We start from the raw sequence: 27,096 nt of genomic DNA on the forward strand, positions 1-27,096 counted from the left end.
TGATATTAATCTCACCTATTTGTCCTTAGTTGATTGAATTGTAAGTCTTCCTTGCTTATTATAGGGTTAACCCCTCACTAGCAAGTTGAAGTTTTTCTCACATGGTGGACTAGTTGTTATATAAGGTTGAGTTTTCTCCCGTGGGTAACGTAAAACCTTAGGGCTTGTGTTTAAAATTGAATCCACTAACTTTTGGAAGTTTTTAGCCGAACTACGAGGTTTTGATCCTGTAAAGGTATGTAGGCAATGGTTATCCATCCAAACACAAAAAATAATTAACATGTACATTCTTTCCTCATCATCCCAATCATGTTTGCACAATACTTATGTCATGACAAATAATAATTTTCAAACAACAAAGTGTGAAAAGGGCTCCCTAGGAGTACCTAGGACGTGATGGGTGCCTAACACCTTCCCTTTGCGTAATTTACCCCTTACCCCGATCTCTGATCTTTTATTGGTTTTCTACGCGTAAAACTTCTTAGGCTTTTGTTCGCTTTTTAGCCAGTCCTTAGGATAAATAAAAGTGCGGTGGCGACTCTATGTTTATTGTATACTTTGCTTATGGTTTAATCAATAAATCATATAGCGACGAATACACCGCTACAGAAAAGTGGCGACTCTGCTGGGGATTCATTGCCTTGGTGGTATTGCCCACTTTTCACCATTGTTGTGTGATATTATTATTTGTTATTTGACATATTTTTGTACAATTTGGGATAACTGTATTGATTGTAATGTTTGAATTGCTTGATATACAATTGCTGTTTGCTTTGGTGATCTCTGTGAGATGAGTTCTATACCCGAACTCGAGTGCACTCTAGGATAGGAGAATGGCGTAGTCTTGTTGACTGGTGTGGAGTAGTCCTTAGCCAGTTGACTTGCGAGTCCATTCACTTGGTGGAGGTCATGTTGGATTAATAATGTCACACAAGTTATTTGTGGTTAGGCATTATTCTTTCAATCATGTGCCTTAGAAGCCAAGGACCTTAGTTTACCAAACCCATCTTGGCCTATTTTTAGGACGTAGTGCGGAGGTCGTTCAGATGTAAGTTCTGATGCGATTGTTACGCGATACTACACTCATAAGAGTCTCTCTTGAGAATATTTTTGGAATACGAGTATTCGTTCCTCCGATAATATCCGAAAGATGGAACGATGATTATGGGAACCTCTGGTAGAACATGTCTGGCAGGTTTAAACCCTAGTACACTCCCTTTGGGTGGTTCTTAACCAAGACTCCATGCTCGTGACTCTCAGCAAACCCGTGATTCATGGTTGAGTCGTTCAGACACCGTTAATATCAATGGATCCCGGATCAGGTGTAAAACCTAAAATCCACCAAAGCGGCTGGTTGATATTAAGGGTGTTCGAGCCGGTTCATGTACCGTTAATATCAATGGAACTTGGGTGTCGATAAGGTGAGAACCTAAATCCACCAAAATGGATGATTGATATTAGGGATACGTTGAGCTTTGCCATGACCTTTGTTTGGTGTGCTTTGCTTGATCCTTGAGTGTGATTGTTGCATTCATGCATTCATACATTCATCTGCATCCATATCATCAGATAAAAAGAAAATTTTCAAGGAACTCAAAGGAGTTTATTTGCAAAAAATTTCAAACATGAAAAAACCGGGAAAATTTTTTCACCTGATATATCTGATGAGATATTCTCATATACGATCAAAAGGATTAATATTTCAAAGTGTGCAAATAAAACCTTCGAGTCCCTTTGAAATAAAAAACAAGCATATGCATAAACACTTCATGCATCATGTGCATAAGCGGGTTTTGTTCTGGTCTCCCGTCTTGTGGTCTGACCCTGCGATCTTCATTTATTTTGAAGACGCACCTCGCCGGTACTATACCAGAGCCGACTCTGCCAGATTTCTGGATCATCCTGAGCAAGAGAATTGTGAACTCAGAGGAGGTATTTGCCAGACTAAGTGCTGTTGATGGATTTATTCCTGGTTAACCGATCCCGGGCTGGCATTGGCTTTTGTTCTGGGGCATATAATGAGCACGGTCTGTTCACGAGTGGAGGGTTCATCCATGATGATCAGTCTGTAGAAGAGGAAGTTGCTGCTATCATTGAAGAAGATGCAGAGGATATGGGCAATTTCGTTATTCCTGGTGGTGTCTGCCACAATTGGGTCGCTGTGGATGTTCCAACAGTTATCCATAGATCAGAGTAAATAATGCTCACTTTGTTCAAAACCCTTCTCCCATGCCAAAAGGAGAAGTGATGACATTGGTGGCAGCATTTTAATACAATGATGTTTTCATTCAATTATTGCATTGTTAAACATTTGTTTTTCCTTTGTTTTCACTTTTTGCTTTTTGCATGAAATCAGTGATCACAAAAAACCATGAAAAACAAGAAAACAATCCTTTCATCTGCATAAATGATTTGCTTGTTTAAAATTCAAAAAGCTTTTCATTATCCAAAATCATTATGCAGGGATTTCTAAACCCATTGAACATAATGATCCAACGTCATCTCCCAATCTTGAATTCCTTGTATTTGAGGCAGAGGAAGATGATGTTGAAGGGGATTCCTGATGAGATTACCCGAGCACTTGAGCAATGAAAAGCAGATCATTCGGCTGCGTCTCAAGAACCCAGCAACAGTCAAAATGGGGCATTACAAATGTAATGTAAAAAAAAAAAAAAAAAGAAGGGGGTGAAAAAATCAAAGTAAAAGCAAAAATCAGGAAAATTTTTCAAATAGAAAAAAGGAATAAAAGAAGCCTGATACCCTCAAAGTCCCTAGTTGACTGATGCTGAATGGATTCAGAGTCGTTATGACCAACTAAATTTGATTGAAGAGAAGCGATTAACTGCCATGTGTCATGGACAGTTATATCAGCAGAGAATGAAGAAAGCATTCGATAAGAAGGTCAAGCCTCGTGTGTTCCGAGAAGGTGACCTCGTGCTCAAGAAAGTTTTGTCTTTCGTTCCCGATTCCAGGGGCAAGTGGACTCCAAACTACGAGGGTCCATATGTTGTTAAGAGAGCCTTTTCAGGCAGAGCTTTGATGCTTACAACAATGGATGGGGAGGATTTCACTCGTCCTGTGGATTCAGATGCAGTCAAGAAATACTTTGCCTAAAAAAAAAGTATATGCAAATGAAAAAACAAGAATAGTTCGCTGAGTTGAAAACCCGAAAGGGCGGCTTAGGCAAAAATGAGCGTCTCGGTGGAAAACCTGCAAGGGTAATCCAGGCAAAAATTAGAGACTTGAAAAAAGGAATATATTTGCATCCCGCTAGATCGAGTACCTCACCCTGGGGCAATCTAGGCAAAAATTAGGGGTTTAGCAAGTAACTGCATCCTGACAAGACTTTCTGGTCACCAGTTGTCTTTTCGTCAGAAGTTCTCGATTCGTCGTCAACTGAAGCTTCGAATACATCGAGATTCAAATTGGTAGAGAAAGGATCATTATGTTCAATGTAGCCCTCTTCCAATATACATCACTGATTTCAAATTTGTACAGATCTATGGAGTCTTGCCATTTGCAGACTACCATTCCATCAAATAAATTTGAGCTTTTATCCAATTATTTGCACTCTTATTTGTTTCAATTCAACAAATGTTTTGCATGTTTTAATTGATAAAATATCATTGTTTTAAAAACAAATTTTTTCAAAATTATTGTTTTAAACAAAGTGAACATTCACAATGATAAAAGGATACTCAAAGAATTTCTCAGTGCTCTCCCAAAGGTGGCATGGTTTCCAACAGGAAAGACATTTGTTCATACTCCTGGTTTGGTTTGTATCCTTCTTCTCCAGATTTGGTTGTTGGGGTTGTTCCCCAAGAAGAGATTTGGTTGTTGGGGTTGTTCCCTAAGCAGAGCTTCTGTGGATTTTGACTCCCCGAAGCAGAGTGGTGTATTGAAGACTCAGTCTGTTCTCCAGCAGTAGTCTATCCCCGGCTTGATTGCTCAGTCGTTCGGAAAATTTGTGGTTAGTGGGTTGGTATCCCCGTATCCCGTATTTCTCCCCAAGTGAGTTGCCAGCATAATTGTAAGTCGAGTTGTTGGTGGGGTTATTCCCCAAGCAGAGTGTTGTTGAAGACTCAGTTTTCTCCAGCAGCAGTTTTCCCTTATCATGGATGATTTCCTTGTGGAGGATTCGGCGGTTGATGGTTTGCCACCTTGGTGCCTCGCCACTTTCTCCAGTGGGTCCCTATCCCCAGACTTTATTTGTCTCCTTGGCACAGTAGAGCTGTTATTGATATCCCCATTGCAGTCGCGAGCAGAGTTGTTGTCACTCTCCCCAGCGCGGTTGCCAGCGGATTTGCATGTTTTCTCAGCACGGTCGCTTTCCTTTTGGAAGACTCGGTAAGTCAGTGGTTTGATACCCGGTACTTTACCTTTTCCCGGCAAAGTCGTCAGTGGAGGCGTTTACTTTCCCTCTATCAGAATGGTTGTTATTCTCAGCAGAGCAGGATTTATTTTCCTACTCCGTGGTTGATCGGGTTGATATCCCAGTATTTTCATCCATCTTTCTCCAGCATTTGTCTGCAGAGCGGTTGTTGTGGCATTATTGCCTGTTGAACCTCCTTCAATCCCCGGTATGGTCGGTTGATGTCTCCGCTATCCAGAGATTGGATTGGTTTCCTGATTACTTTTCGATCCTCAGTAGAGCAGCTTTTATTGCAGAATCTGCTGATGTGATCCATCAGATGTGTGTTCGCCCCGAGTAGAGTGGTTTGTTGCAGAATCTACTTGTTTGGTGCTTTCCTTCCTCAGTGGGTTGTTCCCCAAGAGAGTAGTTGATGATTTCCCCAGTAGAGTTGCTTGTGCAGCCAAACTCTATCCGGTGACCTTTGCTCCTTCAGTGGGTTGTTCCCCAATGGAGTTATGTTGGATCCGTTTCCATAACAGTTTTTGCTAGGATCCCCTGCAGGACTTTGAGATTTTTCTCTTGTTCCCCGACAGATTTGTCTTGGTGGCTTTTTGCCCGTTGCGACTTTCTGTGCCCTAGTTGGGGTGATCGCTGATCCATTGCTTAGAGATTTGGTATTCTCCAGATATCTCTGATTCTTTTGCCTCTGCTTCCCAGCAGTACCCGTAGATCTTTGCTTTATAGCATGTAGATCTCCAACAGAATTGGCTTTCCAGTTGGTTTCCCCCTGGAAGCGTAATACCGGACGTTTGATTCCTGGACCTGTTGTGTTAGAAATGTCTGTTTTGTCAGCATTCATCAAGCATAAATCACGCATATTCATGCATATTCATGAAACATTCAGATATTCATGTTGCATTTTTGCCATATATCCTTTGTTTGTTGTTCCCTGCTAGGGTGATATAGATCTTTATAGATCTCCCTAAGCAGATGTCGGGTGTTAAATCTCTCCATATAGAGTCAGCCCATAAGCAGAAAGTGTTTGTCTTTCCTTCTGCAGTTCCCCACTGAGATATACCCTCGTGGATGACGGTTTCTTCCGTTTCCTCCCAACATATATATTGGGATGGAGTGTTCCTATTGAGTTATATCCTCACAGGACGTGTCTTGATTCAGTCTGTCTTTTCGGAATATTCCCGAATTGGCGTTTTGTCAACTATATCGTGCTTCCCAGTGGGTTGTTCCCCAGCGGAGTTTTCGGGCCCCTACCCTTATACCGGTAGTTGTAAGTCCTATTTTCCTGGCTTTCTTGGCGGAACTTGTGGTTATATACCTTTTAGTCCCCAGCCAGAGTTGTTGGTTTTCTACCTGATAGTCGGTAGTCGTAAATCCTAATTCCCTACTCTCCAACAGAGTTTGTGGTCTGTTATAAACCTCATTTTTGGTTTCTCGTGCGGATTCGTGATTTATTCTATCCCCACGCAGAGTTTTTGGTTTTCTACCCCGTATTCGGTAGATGTAAACCCTAATTTGTGGTTATCCTCACCAGAGTATGGCTACTGCCCTCATACCGGTAGTCGTAAGTCCTATCTCTTTTCCCCTAGCAGCGGTAACCTTTGTGGTTCGGTCTGGCTGATGGTGGATCTTCTGTTGTTGTGGCTTTATCTCTAACAGAGTCCTGTTCCCGGTGGTGATTTTTATCCCCAGTGGAGTTTGTGGTATTCTACCCCGTATTCGGTAGTTGTAAATCCTTTGTCGCTGTGATTTGTTTCTCCAGCGGAGTGGTATCTTATGATACATGTGGATAATTGCCGGTTGCTAGCAATTTTATCCTCAGCTGAGTCTTTGGTTTCTTACCCAGTAGTCGGTATTGTTAAACCCCTTGTTTCCTCAGCTAGATTTTTGGTCTTCTGCCCCGTATTCGGTAGATGTAAACCCTAATCTCTTTGTGGTTATCTTCATTCAATATTCGATGTTGATATTCCTCCCTGCTTCGGGTTAGTTGCTCTTGAGTAAGCACTTGTATTCCCAGCAGTTTTCTGGATCATTGCCGGATGCTAGCAATGTTATCCTTTTGAAGTCGCCAGTGGGTCTTTTCACCGTTTGCTAGTGATTTGTTCCCCGGATCATTGATTGTTTATCAATGTAGCCCCAGTTTTGTGGATAATTGCCGGATGCTTGCAATTTATCCCCAGTGAGTCTTTCATTTACCCTTTTGTTGGTAATGTTGTTACCCTCTTTGATTGGTCGTCATTATATGCCTGTTTGGTATCCCGATGCCTTTCTTTTCGGTCGATTTATCCTTTATTAACCCTTATACCGGTTGTGGATAATCTTCCATGCGAGTATACTATCCACGTTCTGACGGTAATGGATAATATATCTCATGCACTCTTCAGCTGAAGCCTTTGTGTTTCCCTGGTCGAGTAAGATTCGCTATTTCCCTTTGCGGAGTCGAATATTCTTCCTTGTTGTTGGATAATTGCCGGATGCTTGCAATTTATCCCTTTGAGTTGTCTCTCGTTTACCCGGATGCTTGGTAACGATTGTCTCTCTTTTTGGTTAGTCACCTATTATATACTTCGGTATCTCTGGTGTCTTTTCCTTTCGAGTATATTATTCACGGTCTGCCGGTAATGAATAATATGTCTCATGCGCTCTTTGGTTGGAGTCCTTTGTTGATTTTCCCCAGTAGAGCAAGATTCGTATTCTTTGTAGAATCGAATATCCATCCTTTAACCAGTTTGTGTTTCGGATGTGTGTTTTGGCATATATACCAATTCACGTTTTCGGTAGATCACCTATTATATACTTCGGTATCTCTGGTGTTTCTTACCATGCGAGTTTATTATCTACGTTCAGACGGTAATAGATAATATGTCTCATGCGAGTATTCTTATCCACGGTCTGCCGGTAATGGATATTATATCTCATGCGCTCTTTGGGTTTGTGTCCCCAGTCGAGTAAGATTCGTTTTCCCGTTGTGGATTCGAATGTTCCATCCTGTAAATTGTATTGCTTTTTCAAGCCCTCCTTTCGGGTGATGAGTGTCTTGGCACATATACCAATTCACACTTCGGTCGGTCACCTATTATATACCTCGGTATCCCTGGTGTTCCTTCCTTGCTACTCCCTATTATGACTTTGGTCCCTTGTGGAGTCAGATTTTCCTGAGTTTCGTACCCTTTGTTGGTCTTTCTCAGATGTTGGTTGATTGATATCTCTCACCCTTATACCGGTCTTAGATATTCATTCTTCCTGAGTTTGTTACCCTTATACCGGTGACACCTCATTTCTTGTTGCTTTTCCCAGGAGAGTCTCTTTGTTAGACATTCCCCTGTGGAGTTTCCTTTGGTGATTTTTACCCTTTGCTATATGGGTGTTTATTCCCCAGTATACGCATTTCCCGGCAGGGAGGTTCTTTGTGAATCTTTTCCTGGTCCGAGTCCGGATTTTTATCCGAAGTATCCTTGATGGATAATTTGAGTCAGCTTATGTCTTTCCAAAAGATTTATTTTCCTCTGGAATTCTTCATTCCCCGGTGTGAGTCCTTTGCTTCCCCAGCAAGCTCTTCAGTCCGATGTCTGTTACCCCCACTCGGAGTCGTGTCTAATTCACGCTGTGTCAGTTTTGTTTTCCCTAATCAAAGTCGTGTCCTGCTCACGCATTTTTTCTCTTACTATCCCCTAATAGAGTCCCAATAAGAGTCTTATTAGTTGAGTCTCTGTTCCTGGTGAGTGTATTACTCCGATGGATCGTATTTTCTTCTGTGCGAATCATATATTCCCCACAGAATTTGTCTTTTGCATGCATACATCTGCATCATGAGGTCTCTTAGGGACCAAAATTTGTCTCATTACTATTATTTAAGCCCATTCTACCGCGTCGAGATGAAGATTTCTAAACTTCACTTCTCCGGATAGAATGATCTTAAATAGGGGCATCTGTAAGACCCCAATTTTGGCCCTAAGATCCCTCATGGCCCATAACATCTCATATCATGGCCTCAAGGATCATTGCATACCCTAGCTTCCCTCCTAGTGGGTGGGTTACCTTGTGAGTGTGGTTCCTGATCACCAAGCATGTATTGCATTTGTATAATCATTGCTTTTCATATGTTTACTAACCAAAAGTACAAAAATATTGTCATCTAACCATGTTGCTTGCAGATGAAGCTAGCCAGGTCAAGACAGTCAAATCAGACCTTGAGCAATGGATGGTGACCATTCTTGAAGAATTTGGACACCATGATCATTCATAAAAAGTTCATATAACTTGTGATATCATTTGGAAGCAAGATCTCAAGAGAAAGAGGCTTGGAATTCATCAGAACATGGCCCAGTCAAGAAAAGTCAACAAAAGTCAACTGTGGTCAACTGTGCATTTAATCAGGATTTGGAAGGTGTGAGATGGTTAGAAAGACCTCATTCATGTCCATACAAGTCCTATTTGACATTTCAAAGGTCAAGGTTGAAGGAATTGAGGTCAGACAGAAAGTTTCCCAAAATGGCAAGTGGACCTGTAATCTCAGCTGCCCAAAATGGAAAGTTTTTCCCCTCAAGATAACTTCATGATACAAGCTTCAAATAAAAATGTGTCCAACATGAAAGTTGAAGATCTTGTTCTCAACATTCCAAAAAGTCCAAGAACTTGAAAATCCCATGTGTGGTTTGCAAGATATGGTCCAGTGAATTTCAAAAAAGACCCGTAATCAGGAGGCCATAACTTCCACATGGATTGTCCAAATTGCAAGTTCTTTATATGCACAAACTCCATTTGACATGTACTTTCATGGTGCATAATTGGATTTCTTCAAAATTGCTCAATGCAAAAGGTCATTTTTGAAGTGAACCAATTAAAAGACAGGGGCAAAATGGTTCAAAACACAAAGTATGAAGAATTTGGACATGAGACCTATGCCATTAGCTTCCAAATGATATTTGCAACTGGTTCAAAGTGAGAAATTGCTGTTACAATGCTTCTAACCATTCCAAGGGCATAAGAGCCAAATGCATCATAAGCTTAATTTTGCTAATCTCATTTTTGACTAATCTTGATTAAGTGGTGGATTAAGAGCTTGGTATATATACTTAATCTCTAACAGAAATAGAGACTAATCACATTTTCACAAATCTAACAGAAAAAAATCCAAAGCAAAACTCTCAAATTCTCCCATTTTGCTCAAAATTTTCATAGCACTTTTTTCATCAATTCAGCATTTTCTACTAATCTTTGTGCGATTCCATGATCAATTCATCATCTATAGGTCCTGTGTAGTTGCTGTTTGCAGAGATTGAAGAGAAAAATCGAGCAAGAACTCCACTGCCAAAGCTGAAGAACATTCATGGCAGGCGCAAATTTTTGATTCTTGAAGCGCAATCGAACCGTTCTGAAGCCTCCTCGCACATCCATAGCTGTTGTAGATCACCTGTTTCTGTGATTCGAAGCTCAATACGCACAGATTACATCACTGCACTCAAGAAGGTGAAAAATTCGAGTATCACCATTTGTTAAATTGCGTTGTGGTTATTGTAGAATGCTGTTTGTAGATCACGTAGCAAGTTGTGGATTGTAAAATTGTTGAGAATTGCCTGAGTTATCCGCGATTTAAGTTTAGATGCGTTATCTTAGTTCGCTCGATTCGCTTCAATCATGAACTTCTGGACAAAATCGCATGCATATTCATGATCCTGATGAGATGCCGGTTCCAACGGTATAAGGCTTGTTCGATTCGGTGGTCGTTTGCTCGTAACCGAATTCGCCGGCGATGAATAGCATAAGCTGTGCGAAGAAGATGAACATTTTCTGGAATTTTTCTTCGTTGATCCGTTCAAAGCCAGGCGCAGTTCAAAAGCTTGTTTCCCTCCGAAGCGAACGAATCAAGCGCTGACACATCATTTAATTGGACGACACCGTTTTGGCTGTGCGTGTGATTATTACCGTGTTGCCATTCATTCATAAATTAATTAATTAATTCTTTGTAAATCCTAAATAATTATTTCAAATCTTCAAAAAATCATAAAATCATCAATAATCATCCAAATAATCTGAGACTTTTTTTGTTAATCTCCAATTTTAGTCTATTATTTTTTAGTTATGAAAATTAAAATTGTGCTTGGTGGAATTTTAAAGGGTGAATTGATTTTTGACATGTATGATATAATTGCATGTTTTGCTATTTTAATTGTGAAATCACCATGCCTTATCCAAATGAAATGAAATTTTAGGTGTAGATTCTTGACACTCTTCTGGAATTTTTGACATAGGATTTGTATTTTTTGGACCTCTGTTTTTTTAAATATGATTTATTGAACTTGAGTGTGCTAATATGTGACATGAAATGAAATGCGATGTTCCCCAATTATTTTTCCATGCTTCCCTGTGGCCTATGGCCTTGATTTTTTGCATGAGATATCCTTGACATGTTAACTTTCACTGTGAATTTTTGTGGATTTTAATAATCCATTTTCTATTTGATTAGGATTTTTGTTCGCTGCTTAGCATTTTTAGGGCCTTGTTTGTGACACATTTGTATATATGTTGCCAAATCTTCATCCTTAACCCTATGACCATGAAAATTGATAGAGTGTTTCCTAACACATTAAGCTTTAATTTGGCTTTGGTCCCATCCATTTCCCATTTAATATCACTGTTTACCATTGGATTGAAGTTAGTGTACATTTTGTGACTTCATTTGATTGTGTTTTTGCATGCCTTGTCATGTTGAATTAATTCCTATAGATTCACTAATCCAAATGGCATAAAAATTGACATGTAGCTTGTTGAATGTCCTCTGTTTAGGATATAATTTTTGTGGAATTTTCCATGCTGTTTTGGTATTTTTTGTGATGTGATCTTGCTGGTTGCTCATATGTGATTTACATTTGCTTCCTTTGCCTTACATGATGCATAAATTGAAATAGGGGCATAGTTTGGATTTGGGACCAATTGGAGTCCCTTCTTGATTGGATTATCTTGGTTTTGATTATGATTTACTTGCTGTTTTAGGATTTTTCCATCCTTTGGACCCTAGGCTTGGCCTAGTGGTCTTGTTACTTATGTTTGAGCTTGACTTTGAATTTTCAGGTTGAAAAGCTAATGCCTTAAGGAGGTTGATGCATAATTGAGTTGAAATCATTTGACCAATTGTTTGTTTTGTAGGGCTTGGTTCACTTGACCCTTGTGCCATGCACATGTTGCACATTATTGTTTGATTGTACATTGGTTGATTCTTATGTTATTGTTTTGTTTATGTTGGGATGCTGATTCTGTTTGACTGATTCCAGGTACCCTTAGTTGCTCAGTTCTCTTAAGAACTTGCATTGCTTTGCTTATAAGCAATTGGCATTGAGGTATAGAACCTTCTTCTTCATGTAGTCTGGAGACCCGGCCCGTTATTTGACCGGGCAAACTGTCTGAAGTCCTCCTTAAGAGGCAATGCTTGTGTGTGTTTATATTTGTCCCAAGCAGGAAAAGTCCTCATTCGAGGCAATTGGTGGATCAAAGAGATAAGTAGCCTATCTCCCACTATTCTGTGTGTCTTCTCCTTGCTCCCATTACATGGTTGTAGCATTGAGATCCAAACCCAAGATCTATCGAGTCCAATTGGGGAAAGAGTTCCATCTTTCTGAACTCCCCCACATTCTTATATTTACATGCTCTCTCGGACCTGAGATAGAAGCAATGAGGCACACCCCTCATATCCTTTCATCTGCTTCACCTTAGCCCCTCAATGGCAAGGTTAAGAGCGACGCTTACCTCTTACAGTGGACTTTCATAGTCAAACCCTTTTGCTTGAGCCTCATTGAATGGTTATAGCGTGTGCTACTTGAATTTATGTGATTGATTACTTGATTCATTTATACATGATTACTTGATTGCCATTGTGCATTTACTATCATTGTTTGCCATTGTGCATTTATCATCTTTGTTTGCCATTAGTGCATGATCATTTCTTTTGTCCTTGTGACATTGATGTTTTCCCATTGAGGACAATTGTAAGTCCATATTGATTGGCTTTTGTTCCTATGACATGGAAGAGATAGAGTGTAAGACCTCATTGGTCACTCATATCTTCTTTGCTCTTTGTTTGAGCATTGTTGTTGTATGTGAGGATTCATTGTAAGTCCCTGTGATGTGGCATTTGTATTCCTAGGATCATACTGTGGAGGTTAACATAAGTCCAGATGGATTGGCAGTTGATTTCCCTGTTTTGTTTTTTTGTTTTATTCTGATGGAGATTAGTGTAAGTCCATAGAGTGGCTTCTGATATCCTTACTTGTTTTAGGAGACAGGTATAAGACCATTGAGTGGCACCCAGTATCCGCTTTTATTTACTTTCATCTGTTACCATGTTCATCTTATTGCTCATTTGTAGCCTATTCCTAAGGACCCATTTGAATCATCTTCTATATGATTTCAAGAGGTGGACCCTCCTAAGAAGTTTTACATTCACTCCACCATTCCATTCATCCCATTGTGTCCTACCTTTTCACACATGTTTTAAAACTTGAAATAAGTGTTGTGCAAACATTCTCACCTTCTTTCCAAATTAGAAACTTGGACCTTAAGTCCATGATTTTCCAAACTTTATTTTTGTAAATACTTCATTTTGAATTGACTTTAATCATACTTTGACCATACTTTGTAGATAATCCAAATCAATTAACTTCACCCATTCAAATGATTTTGTGGCTTTGTCCATGTTTGTTAAGTTTTCATACATTAGCTATAGGTTTGATTTACCCTAGTTGGTTGATATTAATCTCACCTATTTGTCCTTAGTTGATTGAATTGTAAGTCTTCCTTGCTTATTATAGGGTTAACCCCTCACTAGCAAGTTGAAGTTTTTCTCACATGGTGGACTAGTTGTTATATAAGGTTGAGTTTTCTCCCGTGGGTAACGTAAAACCTTAGGGCTTGTGTTTAAAATTGAATCCACTAACTTTTGGAAGTTTTTAGCCGAACTACGAGGTTTTGATCCTGTAAAGGTACGTAGGCAATGGTTATCCATCCAAACACAAAAAATAATTAACATGTACATTCTTTCCTCATCATCCCAATCATGTTTGCACAATACTTATGTCATGACAAATAATAATTTTCAAACAACAAAGTGTGAAAAGGGCTCCCTAGGAGTACCTAGGACGTGATGGGTGCCTAACACCTTCCCTTTGCGTAATTTACCCCTTACCCCGATCTCTGATCTTTTATTGGTTTTCTACGCGTAAAACTTCTTAGGCTTTTGTTCGCTTTTTAGCCAGTCCTTAGGATAAATAAAAGTGCGGTGGCGACTCTATGTTTATTGTATACTTTGCTTATGGTTTAATCAATAAATCATATAGCGACGAATACACCGCTACAAGCATGTGTATCTCTTCCTCAGAAGACACCTATAACGACCTCCATTGGCCTCAGCTAGAGTCTAAGGTGACACATGAACAGAAGATAATCCTGAGGACCTCATCCCGGATACAATCTTCAACTCCAATCTCTACATGAACCCTAGAAAATGCCTCAACACTTCCTTTTCTCCATTTGAACCCCGGAAATTGCGCTGATCGCGTAACATCCTTCGACTTCACTTCCATCTCCGTCCGACGGAAAAAACTCATCCAGTATCGCACTACTGGAGAACGTTGCTGATCTGACATCACGATGCTAAACTCCTCAGAGTAACACTTTCAACCAGACACTGACTGATGACTGGGAGAAAACTCGACGTTTACTGGACATCGAACGATGATGTTTACAGGCACCAAACAATGATGTTTACAGGCATCAAACAATGATGTTGACAGGACATCGAACAATGATGTTGATAGGCATCAAACAATGATGTTGACAGGACATCGAACAATGATGTTGACAGGACATCGAACAATGATGTTGACAGGACATCGAACAATGATGTTGACAGGCATCAAACAATGATGTTGACAGGACATCGAACAATGATGTTGATAGGACATCGAACAATGATGTTGACAGGACATCGAACAATGATGTTGACAGGCATCAAACAATGATCGACCAGACATTAAACAATGACTGGGAAATAACTCGACGTTTACTGGACATCGAACGATGATCGACCAGACAATAAACAATGACTGGGAAATAACTCGACGTTTACTGGACATCGAATGATGATGTTTATTGACACCAAACAAAGCTTGACCAGAAACTTACTGATGACTGGGAAATACTGCTGCTCCAAAATCTCGATGCTGAACTCCTCAGAGTAACACCTTCCAACTTCTGTCGAAACCAAACCCCAAGCGGTAACCACGGCTCGAGTCGCGCTGATCGCGTAACATTTCCATCTTCGTCTAACGGAAAAGTGTCCTCCAGTATTGCACTACTGGGGAATATTGCTGATCTGACATCATGATGCTAAACTCATCAGAGTAACATCTTCCTTCCAAATTCGGGCGAAACCACCTCTCAAACGGTATCCACGGCTTGAGACTAGCCTATGCTTGCAGTGATGCATGACTTTTTCTGCGTAATGCTCCATAATTATGGAAATGCTACGCGATTTATTTTTCTATGCAACATGTTATGCTTATTCTACATGATGAATGCATAAAAAGTATCCCCCTCAAGGGACTTTGCTGAGGAGCACGAGACACTCTGTTGAAAGGAACTCGACAATACTCCGATCACCACCCTGCTGGGGAATAGCACTGCTGCTGGGAAAAGGTAACCCTTGCTGGGGAAGAACCTCCTTTGCACCCAATCCGCTCGGGAAACTGCTGGGGATAATAACCACCAACACTCTGTGGGGATACAACAGTCTTCGACTTGCCGGGGATATCAATCTCGACTCTGCTTGGAGAACCCTTACAGATACCCAACAACTTCACTGGGGAAATGCTCACCGATAGCTCCGCTGGGAAACAACAACCACCCCGCCTGGCGACTGGGGAAACACAGATCTGACACCTGCTGGGGATAACCATCCTGACCCTGCTAAGGAAGCGAATGACACTCCGCTGGGGACAGCCCATGCAATCCATAGGTAGAATCAACTCAGCTGGGGATGCAAATATCCGTCTGCTACGGAAACTCATTTAATCCACTGGTAGGATGAACACTGTTGGAGATATATTTCATTGAAACCCGCTCCACTCGGGGATAGCAACCTTCGGGCCTGGCTGCTGAGGAAACACCGTTTTAAACCTGCCGGGGATAACCATCCTGACTCAGCTAGGGGATCCACAGACCTCTGATCTGCTGGGGAGTTAGTCCTCACAACTCTGCTTGGGGACCTCGCTGGGGAAATGAGAAAAGTTGGTACAGAACACCCGTCGACTCGTCGAACCAAGGTATTCGCCTCCCAATCTCATATCAGCTTTCCACTTTTGAGAACTCCCAGACTCGTCTGGACCTTTTCTGCTCCATCATCTTGTATTCCCAACTGCTCCGTGCTCGACGAGGAGCGAACTCCTGGGGACTATACATACTTTTCAATTTTCAGACTTTGAAGAGTCTTCTTGATTAATTCCAAAGGTCGTCGGACATCACAACGTCTCTCATCGTTTCTCTACCCATTCATCTGTCCCTGAGCGAACCCTGCGGGGAATTTCTACAGACTTTCCAATCTTCCGATTTTGAAGAGTCTTCTTGATTAAAATCAAAGACCGGCGTACGTCTCAACGTCTCTTCGTCACCCCTTCATATTCATTCGTCCCTGATTGGACCCTGCGGGGAATTTCTACAGACTTTCCAATCTTCCGATTTTGAAGAGTCTTCTTGATTATCATTCAAGGATCGTCGTACGTCTCAACGTCTCTTCGCAATCCCTTCATATTCACTCGTCCCAGATTGGACTCCATGGGAATTTGTTTTGTAACAGCTTCCACATCACGACCTGCAAATGAGTGAAAAATATCTAACAGTTCCTGCAAAACAGATCGTTAGATAAAACCGTGCCCCAGGCGTGTCAAGATTTCAACACTTGGGTCACTCAACCTTCCAAATAAGATTTCAAGCTTTCAATCTTATATACATGCATTGGAAGGGACCTGTATGTCTTAAAATGCAAGATTCTTTATCAAAAATATCTGGATGTTTTTGCAATCAAAGCGGTAATGAAAAACAAAAACAAAATTATTTGACTGAATATGCATTTTATTGATTGGAAAAGTGTGGCTCAAGAATGAGCAATACAAGGAAGCAATTCCTGAAAAGAGGTAATCGCGCACAAAAGGAAAAATTCTATCCTAATGGCAATGTGAAACCCATGATCTCATCGAGTTTCAACTCGGTTACACCCCATATGTCCTCAGACTCTCCATGCTTTCTGCCTTCTGAACAAGACGCTTATAATTGATCCCTACCGGGTATTATCCATGCTGCTTTAACCAAAGCGCAAACGATCATGCCAGACGCAGTTGTTCGTTTCAATCCCTCCGCCAGAGAAAACCTTCTTGATCACGAATGGACCTTCATAATTGGGTGTCCATTTGCCCCTTCGATCGTTTTGAGGAGGAAGGATCCTTTTCAGCACCATATCACCAACGTGATATACCCGAGGTCGTACCTTTCTGTCAAAAGCACGCTTCATCCTTTACTGGTATAACTGCCCATGACAGATGACTGCCAACCTCTTTTCTTCAATCAGGCTCAACTCTTCGTACCGGGTTCTTACCCTTTCCGCCTCTTGCAATTTCACGTCCATCAGGACTCTCAAAGAGGGAATCTGAACCTCAACCGGTAACACGGCTTCCATCCCATATACCCACGAGAAAGGCGTTGCCCCAGTAGACGCACCGAGGTTCGATACCCGGTATACAAGCTTCGTACTCAATCACACCGTCGGTGCCTTCAAACGTTATCCGGGCAACAAAAGCTTATTCACCTTAACCTCCCCATCAAACATCAAAATTCGTTCGGATTTGGGGTCAGGCCCCTCCTCCGGGATCGGTCACTCTCAATCTTTCGATTGGAGCACCTCGAGATGTCCTCATCAGGGAACTCAAACCTCATCGGTTGATAATCCTCAACGGGTTGCGGGGCGATGTAATCAGACAATTCACTCCCCTCGATTGCTTTCTGAGGGATATACTGGATATCACATCAGTCAAAATCATTGGCCCTTTCGCAACCCGTCCGGTTATTGCTGGCTCTTCAAAAATCTACCTGATCAGATCCATCTCGAAATCCACAAAGTGGTATGAACCAGCATATACTGTCTCAGTCGGCGAGCAGCCTATGCCAAAGTACATCAAGTTCCCCGAGCAGTGAATGTATTGTTTCACAGTCGGTAAACTCTTTGCTAAGGTAAATTGCATGCTCTTTTCGACAAGACTCGTCATGCTGACCCAACACACCTCGTAGACCCCTCGAAGGTCGTCAAGTACAGATTAACAATTGTTCCTTCCACAAGAGGTATCAGAATCTAAGGTTCCTGCAACTTATTCTTTTATTTTCAATGCCCCTTGGCAATCGTTATTTCGCCTGACCGTTTGATTTTTTTTTCAACATCTGAATACGAGTTCACCCGTGGCTGTTAGGTGAGATGTGAACCATGACATGTAGTTCAGTCTACCCAGGAGACCACAAACCTCTTTCTTTATTCTCGGTTCAGGCATTTCTCTTATTTTTCTTCTATTTTTTTTTTTTTTTTTTTTTTTTTTTTTTACACAGGACCAACCTCGATTCCTCTCTTACAATGAACCCCAACATCTTACCGGACCGCGCTCTGATAATGCACTCACTTGAATTCAACCTCAGTTTGAATTGTCTCAACCGGTCAAACGACTTGCCCCGGTCTGCCAGATGCCCCTCTCCTGTTTGGGACTTTGCTATCATGTCATAGCATAGCATTCAATCTCATGATGAATCATATCATGGAACAAAGTCACCATGGCTTTCTGATACGTGGCACTGGCGTTCTGCTTCTCTAGAGGACAGTCTTCTCTCCATGGTAGCTTGCACGCAACGACATTGGTACCTGACCTGGCATATCCTGACACGACCAGGTGACGGTATCCATATGCTCTTTCAACAGGGCTACCATTCTGCTTTCGACTTGCCCCTGAAGCGGCCCCAATTTCCTTCCTTCCTGACCCACGGCGGTGCTTGGAATAACAATCTCGCATCGCCCTCGAGCGGATGAATCACCTTCTCCTCTTGTTTTGACAATCTGGCTAATTCCAGCAGATCACAATCTTCTTCGCCTTCTTCTTCGGCATGATAGATCGGATTGTCGAAGTCATATGAGGTGTAACCAAATTGTTATCAATGAGATCCGGAGAATTATTTTATTTCAATATCGGAGCGAGACAAATCAAAAGGGGAAAAATGAAAATAAACATTGCCATTTTTATTTGTTTTTAAACTGCAAAAATAAATGAAAAATAGGGAACACCGCTTTTTGACTGAAAAACATCCATTTATTAATGATGCAGAAATGTTGCAAATATGAACATGAGGTGGCCCTTACAATGAACAATTACGTGTCGGGCAACACGCAAGGCTTTCATGCAAATAAAATTGAGAAACCAGAAACATTACTCTTCCGGATGAGCGACAGTGATGATCTTTTTTAAGCCTTCCAGTTCTGGACTTCCATCCCTGGTGCGCACGGCTTTATCCAACCACTGAACTTGCAGTCACTGTCAGTCTCTCCACCTACCGCACAGGCGTAATCCGAATCTTCAGTAATTGCACTCACCATCGCCTGACAATGCGCCGGCATGGGATTAGCATTAACATTTGGAGACGGTGCAAAGTTAATAGCCTTGGAGTCCACCAGGTCCTGGACAACATTCTTGAATGCTCTACAACCCTCAATGTTATGCCCCGGTGTTCCAGAATGAAATTCACACTGGGCGTTCTCATCATAGTTAGGTGGCCTTTGATCTGATCTCATCGGAACCATCGCCCTCGGCTGAACCAACCCAAGATCCATCAGTTTTTTGAACAGAACAGCGTATGTCACGGGCGGATTATCAAAATGGCGATCAACTCCTTTTCCCCTCACCTGATACCCAGCTCTCTGTTGAGGTGGCTGACGTTGCTGTCGTACTGACTGATTACCAGCAGGGATGGTTACAGCAGCAGTGTGTTGGTAGTAACGATCCCTACCGTGTCCTCCCTGGGCATACACAGCACTTGATTCACCCTCATTCTTGCGCTGACCATTCCCGAATGGCTTCTTTACTCCAGATGACGGAGCATTACCTTGTATTTTCCCCATCTTCAGCCAACTTTCGATTCTCTCCCCTGCCACCACAATGTCAGCAAAGTTGGTCACCGGGCATCCAACCATTCTCTCAGCAAAAACCCCTTGCAGGGTACCCATGAATAGATCAGACATCTCTCTGTCCACCAGTGGAGGTTGCACTCTGGCAGCCAACTCCCTCCACCTTTGAGCATATTCTTTAAACCCTTCACCTGACTTCTGAGACATACCTTGCAGCTGGGTACGACTAGGAGCCATGTCAGCATTGAATTGGTACTGCTTAAAGAAGGCATCACCAAGATCCTGCCAGCTCTTAACATCAGAAGACTTCAGCTTGGTGTACCATTCCAGGGATCCTCCAGACAGACTGTCTTGGAAGAAGTACATCCAGAGCTTCTGATCTGTTGTGTATGCAGAGATCTTTCGGACAAAGGCTTGAAGGTGAGTTTCTGGGCAAGAACTTCCATTATATTTGTCAAATGAGGGCACTTTAAACTTCTGTGGGATCACAACCCCCTCGACTAGCCCCATGTTGGACATGTTGACAAACCCCGGAGTAGCATGGCTTTCCAGAGCCCTTACCTTCTCTGCCAGCAACTGAATTTCTTTGCTCTGTGGCTGGACACCGCATTGACCGAATGGCTCGTTGTGCATTGAAAACTGATCAGCCTCTCGGTCTTCCTCTCTGTCGTCCTCAACCCCGAAGAAAGGCGGGAACAGACTATCCTTCAGATTATGCCCCAGACCGGGCCCACCACCAGTAGCAGCACCAAATCCACCAGCATTGTTGTTCACCATACCTATGGTTGCTCTTTTTTCACCGTCTATGGATCCACCCAGCCCCTGGTTGGAGACACCATCCAGGTTAACCACACTGTTAGCAGCTGAAGCTCGCTCGAGCTTCTCAACCTTATCAGCCAGAGCCTTCTGACCAACTGCAAAACCCTGCATGATGTTGATCAGCTCAGTCATTTTGTCCTTCAGCTCGAGGATATCTGTGTTTGGGAGATCCATTAGTCTGGAAGTATTGCGTCTGGTGAAGTATCTGTGAGGACGGGTTGAGTGCAAAGGTACAACTCTGCGAGCACGAGCAATGATTCCTGCAAAACAGCAAACAGGTTAATATGCATGAATGCAACGTCTATCCATACGAGGAAGCTTCTGTCTTTTGATCCTGGTTTCATCGAGACAGATAAAAATCGACAATAATATTCTGACATCCGGATGTCTCTCAACCAGATTCTCAATCCATAATACTCCCCATATGACTAGACGTAGGTTTGGTGCAGATGAATGCAAAATGAGAATGATGCAGATGAATGAATGCAATGGGCCATCCTCCAAGTCATCTGATCATCAACTGTACAGAAGCCTCTGATCTTTGGACTGATCACAAATCCACAACATGTAACCACAAATCCACCTCAAGGGTTCCGAAATAAACGGAAGACAGATACATCATCATCATCACCAAACCATCTCTGAACAGGTACCAACAATCATCTGAATCGGCCCGGGGAATCCTGAAATAAACGGATCCCCACTGATAAAATCGGCTCGGGGAATCCTGAAATAAACGGATCCCCACCGATAAATGACTCGGACAGCACTCCGGCGTCTCGGCAATAAATGGCCATAAATCCGACTTATAAATAGAACTCTGATCCACGGAACAAAAAGTCACCATCTGAGTCACCAACAGAACATGCATCTGTAATAATCACCCTCCCCTCACAGGTAAATTCTAATCAGGTCATCCTAAGGCGGATAATAGTCTCGACAATCGGGCAGAGATACTCAATGGGTTTGCCCTTTCGGGTGTGCCATTGTAACTCCCTTAAGATCGTCTAAACCAAAGATCCGGGAAATGATCGGTCACCGGAGTCAACAGTTCAGATGAAGTAACTCAACCAAAGTGGAATACCCACAGAGGCAAGCACTATCAAATGAACCTCGTCCGGCTTGTGGTACATCATGCTGCCAGGCACATATTGACTTAACATGAAAGAGGCAACATGAGACCACACTAATCCTAGGTGTATACTCGGGCCTGGGTTTTAGCCCCACTCAGAACACCCACCCCAAAACATAGGAACCACCTGCACAGAGGACGGCAACATGATAGTATGATGCATGCAAATATTTATGCAAATATAGACACTGTTAGAATAATAAATGCAATAAATAAAGCAAGACAAGCAACCTAAACTATCCTAGAACGCTAGGAAGAACTCGCTTAGGGAAGATGGACCAGCACAGGTCAACATCACTTAGTCCCCAGCAGAGTCGCCAGCTGTCGCATCCGCGAAAAACAACCGGCGAGCTGAAACAAAAACACAACACAGAGCCGCCACTGCGCGTTATTTATCCCAAGATAGGGAAAGGAAACGCTCAGAGAAACCTGGAAAGACATGGTCTCGCGACCAAAGAGAAAGGGTAAGGGAGTCGGTTACGCAAAGGGAAGGTATTAGCACCCCTCACGTCCGTCGTACTCGACGGGATCCACGCTCTAAGAAAAGAAAAGGTTGCTAAAACACCACACACACACGCACCGAAGACAACACAGGTGGGGTTAAGGGAGAGAGCTCGATAGGACGTCGCATCCTATGCCTACGTATCTCGTCTGGAACGAGAATCAGAGCTGCCGTAGTTCGGCTTACGCACGCCAAACAAGCAAATAAACACAGGCAAACTGGGAGCCTGAATGCCAATCACTGGACTTATATCAGCATCCGAACCAAAACACACACAAGAGGGCAAACGTGGAGCCCGACCGCCAATCACTGGACTTACGTCGGCATCCGAACCAAACACACAAGAAGAAGATAACAAGCAAACACACACAAAAAAGAAAAAAAGTGCCCGGAGAGACCTCGCACGGTCTCCTGCCTACATACCTCGTCTGGAACGAGGATCAGGGTGATGTAGTTCCCCTGAAAGGGAAAGAAATTCTAGCCAGAAACCAAGCGAAGACACGCTACCAGGGAGCTGTTCTCGAGCCTAGTGTTATCATGCATCATTGCCCTATGTTCAGGTTTCTACCTACTTGCACAACTGCAAGCTAATCCTATCCAGGAAGAAAGCAAGCATACAAGCATACAAGCGAACAGAGCAAACAAATATTCACAAAGCACACACTATAACCAGTCAAGTGAGGCTCAAACAATGGGTTTGACTGCCGAAGCAAGTCATCTGTACATGGGTAGTATTCGCTCTTAACCTTGCCATTGAGGGGCTAAGGTGAAGCTGATGAAAGGTGAGTGAAGATTAGACTTCACAGCTCTTATCCCTGATCAGGGAGAGCTTCAGACAAAGGAGCGTGGGTCCAGAATGGAGGGACCCTTCTACGCTCAAGACTCTGACTCGATTGTGCAACAACACAAGATCTTGGGTTTATGTCCCAATGCATCAACACACAGCCGTGTGAGCAGAGGGACGACTCACAGAATAGTGGGGGATAGATTGCATATCCCTTGGCTTCCACCAATTGCCTCATAGAGGTCTTCACCTGCTTGGCACGAATGTAAACAACCACAAACATCGCCTCTTAAGGAGGACTTCAGACAGTTGCCTGGCCAAATAACAGGCCAGGTCTTCCAGACTACATGAAGAATAGAAGTCCTACCTCAAGTGGTTTAAAAACCAAGCAGCAGCAAGCAAGTTCTTAAAGAACTGTAAGCAACTAAATGTACCTGAAATCAATCAAGTATCATCAGTACTCAGACAGACAAACAGTAAACAGCAAATGTTAATCTATACAGACAACACAAGTCAATGCACACAAGTGCAAGCTATAAGCCTAAGCTCAAGCATCAATCCCTACAAAACAAAGCCATGTTAGTTCATAAACACCAAACAGTCTCAATTTAATTGACTTGAAGCAATCTCCTTAAGCATTGTGCATTTCATCTTGAAAATCCACACCAAATGTGAGAAACTAGACCCCTAGGCCAAGCCTAGGGTCCAAAAGGGAGAAAAAATTCTAAACAGCAAGCAATTCTCAACCAAAATCAAATTCAAGCAATTCAAAAGCAAATGCAATTGGTCCCCTGCTCATATCATCCACCATTTTCATTTCATGCACAATTTGGTACAAACTAGGTCAAATACAACATCAAAAGTCCAAACAGAATGACTTCAATCAAAAGCATACCAAAACAATTCCAAAAATCCTCAAATAATTCACACCTAAACAGGACACAACCAACAAGTAGCATGTCAATTTTTAGCTCAATTGGACAAAAGGAACTAGGCCAATGAAAATCAAGAAATCCAGACACAATTATGCAAGCCAATTCATAGCACCAACACATGCATTCACTTCAATAATTCATAAAACTGTGAAAACAACTAAGAAATGAATGGGACCAAAACAGTGATGTCCTACAATGTGTCTATAATCAGCATACCAAATTTCATATTCATCCAAAACCATATGAGCATTTCACAAAAGATACACCAACATGTGTCACACAAGGTTGCACAATGAACCAATCAGTGAAGAAAATTATTAATCAAATGGAAAATGCCATATAAAAATCCAGAAAAATTCACATGACATCTCAACATATCAATGATCATCCACACAAAATTTCAGCTCAAATCAACATCTCTAGGCATTTTAAATAAAATCATGAAGTTGACCTAGCTTGGTGTGACACAAATTGTCACACCTTAATTCAAAAAAATCATATCTCCATCATCAAGTATTCAAAAATCACAAACTCTATATGAAAATCACCATCAACATGTCCAGAACAAGCACAAAAATTTTCATCCATTTCTTTGGAAGTATGAGCATTTCATGAAGGTTTTGGCAAAACATACATACATGTGACACATTCAACAAACCCTAGGCCAATTATTTTTCCACACGTGCACAAAAATATTAAAAATCACCATAAAAAACTACACATCACAAGGAGAATAATGCAAAAAGTCTCATCAAATTTGGACAAAAAAAGAAGGAGTTATGAATTTTTGAAGTTTGGAAAACAATGCACATGGAAATTGGAGGGAAAAATAAAATGGATTTAAGTTTGAAGACATGCTGCAGGTGATACGCGTATGGTGCACAGTGATACGAGTATGGCCAGTGGTGGCTCAGTGATACGCGTATGGCGCATAGTGATACGCGTATGGCGCACAGTGATACGCGTATGGCGCATAGTGATACGCGTATGGCCAGCGGTGGTTTCCACCATCTTCTTCGCGAAGACGGCGGAGCTGTGTTCAGAAAATTTTCCAGAATTTTGAGATGCATACATCAACAGAAAGCTCTTTCAATGTAGATTACAGATCAATCAATATCTAAACCTAACAATCCATGGATTAAGAGATCCGAGCAAAAACATTTTGACATGTCAAACTTTAAGCAAGCATAACTCATTCATTTTTTATCCATTTCACACGAATTTTATATTAGATTAATCAGCATGAAAAACTCTATCTAAACATGTTAATGGAATTAAGAATTGAGAGATTCGAAAACTGAACCTCTTGAAGAGCAGTCCCTAAATGTGCACGATCCAAGGCTTTAAATGATCCAAATCAGCTCCCGAGATGATAACTTGAAGCTTTATGTGTGAATTGAAGCTTGAAACGAACTAGATCTTGATTAATTTTCCACTTCCATCTTCATGAGTTTGCTTGAAATGTACACAAATTTTGCTCGAATTTGATGATCCAATGCTTGATTCTTCATCCACTACACTCAATAAACCAGAATATGGAAGAAAAATGCTATGCTATGTGGAGAATTTTCAAGTTTTGATTGAGAGAAAATTTTGGAGGGAAAAAGTTTCAAGATCCAAAAATGGTGAAAAAAGTGATTAACCTCCCAAATTCTGTTATGATTAGAGTATATATATGCTCTACTAATCACTCTCTAATCACACTTAAGCCAAATATTAATGAAATGAATGAATTAGGGAGTGTTTTGGCAAATTGAGTTTTCACCCTATGCATGAAAATGCATGGTGAATAGTGCATGAATTTTCCTTCAAATTTACTCAAAAAATATGTTTTGGAGCAAGTTTCAAATGATGTTTGTAAGCCAATGCAAGTGAAATTATGTGTAAACCATGAATATTTCTCAAAATCACTTTTTCCCTCCACTTTTTTAAAATTAAATCACTTGAAAAATGGACTTTTTATGTGATGAGTTTTCATGAAATGTGATGATGGATTATGATAGTACATGTCAAATGGAGTTTGCTCAAAAAAGAACCACATGAATTGGCTTTGTGAATCAAGAGTTATGCCACTTTGAAATTCAACTTTTTTTGTGCTTAGATCAATCCATAACTTGCCAACCAAAAATGAGAAATTCATGTTCTTGGACTTTTTGGAAAGGTGAGAGCAAGATCTACAACTTTCATGTTGGACAAAATTTCATTTGAAGAATTTTTGGACACGTAATTTTGAGGAGAAAAACTTTCCATTTTTGGCAATTTTCAATTACAAGTCACTTTCTATTTTTGGAAAGTTTCCATCTGACTTTATTTTCTTCATTCTTGATCTTTGAAATGCCAAATGAAACTTGTTTAGACATGAATGAAGTGTCTCTAACCCTCTCCCACCTCCAAATCCATAAAATCAAGCACAGTTGACCACAGTTGACTTTTTCAACTGATAGATGAATTTGGTTGTGCACTGATCAAGCTGAGCCCCAATCCTCTGATGAAATGGCTCAAGGGTGAAACCCTAGCCTCCATAAGCTCAATATAGTCATGGAATGATCCTCATATCCATCATAGACCCCATCTCCTTCATATGCCCTGATTGACCCAATGCAACTGATTAGGGTTGACCAGTGGTCAAAACCCTAATCTCAAGGTATCTGGTCAATCTCTTGAATCTCTTGGATGATAACAAGACCATGATGATGATGATGTATCATTTCAACCAAGATAAAGACCAATCTATTTGAGAATCAAAAACCCTAATTTGTACCACACATCCTCAGATGATTAATGATCAATCCAATGAACCCTCAGCTTGAATCTCAACCTCTTATCCTCTGATCAAGACCTAGGAGGACGACTTGCTTATGTAGCCACATGATATGCAAATATGCAATGACTAATGACCTACAAATGATATGCAAAAATGCAAAGCTAGTCCCAAGAGAGGAGGGCAAATTTTGAGGTGTTACAAATCATTACCAAGTTATATTTTTCTAAACCGTTTTCAAAATCAAACGAGATAAATACTTTATATATGTTCATACGAGAATCATTACAAAGTTAAACTCTCTTTTCAAAACATTTTTCAAACCATTCACAAACATTTTTCAGACAAACCTAAGTGATCCAGCAATTAAGAGCCCATGGATAACCATGGATACAAAGGGTGCTAACACCTTCCCTTTGTATAATGTACCTCCCGAACCTAAAATCTAATTAAGGTCTTTCCTGTTCTTTTCCACCTTTCCTTATTGGATAAAAGAAAAGTCGGTGGCGACTCTTGCTATCCGCGACATTGCAATTAAAAGCAAAACACCCAAAGTCAGTTCACCGTATGACAATAGCATAACATGTTTTCTCCA

The sequence above is a fragment of the Lathyrus oleraceus genome, chromosome 6 (genome assembly GCF_024323335.1).
Source record: "Lathyrus oleraceus cultivar Zhongwan6 chromosome 6, CAAS_Psat_ZW6_1.0, whole genome shotgun sequence".
Classification (NCBI taxonomy): domain Eukaryota; kingdom Viridiplantae; phylum Streptophyta; class Magnoliopsida; order Fabales; family Fabaceae; genus Lathyrus; species Lathyrus oleraceus.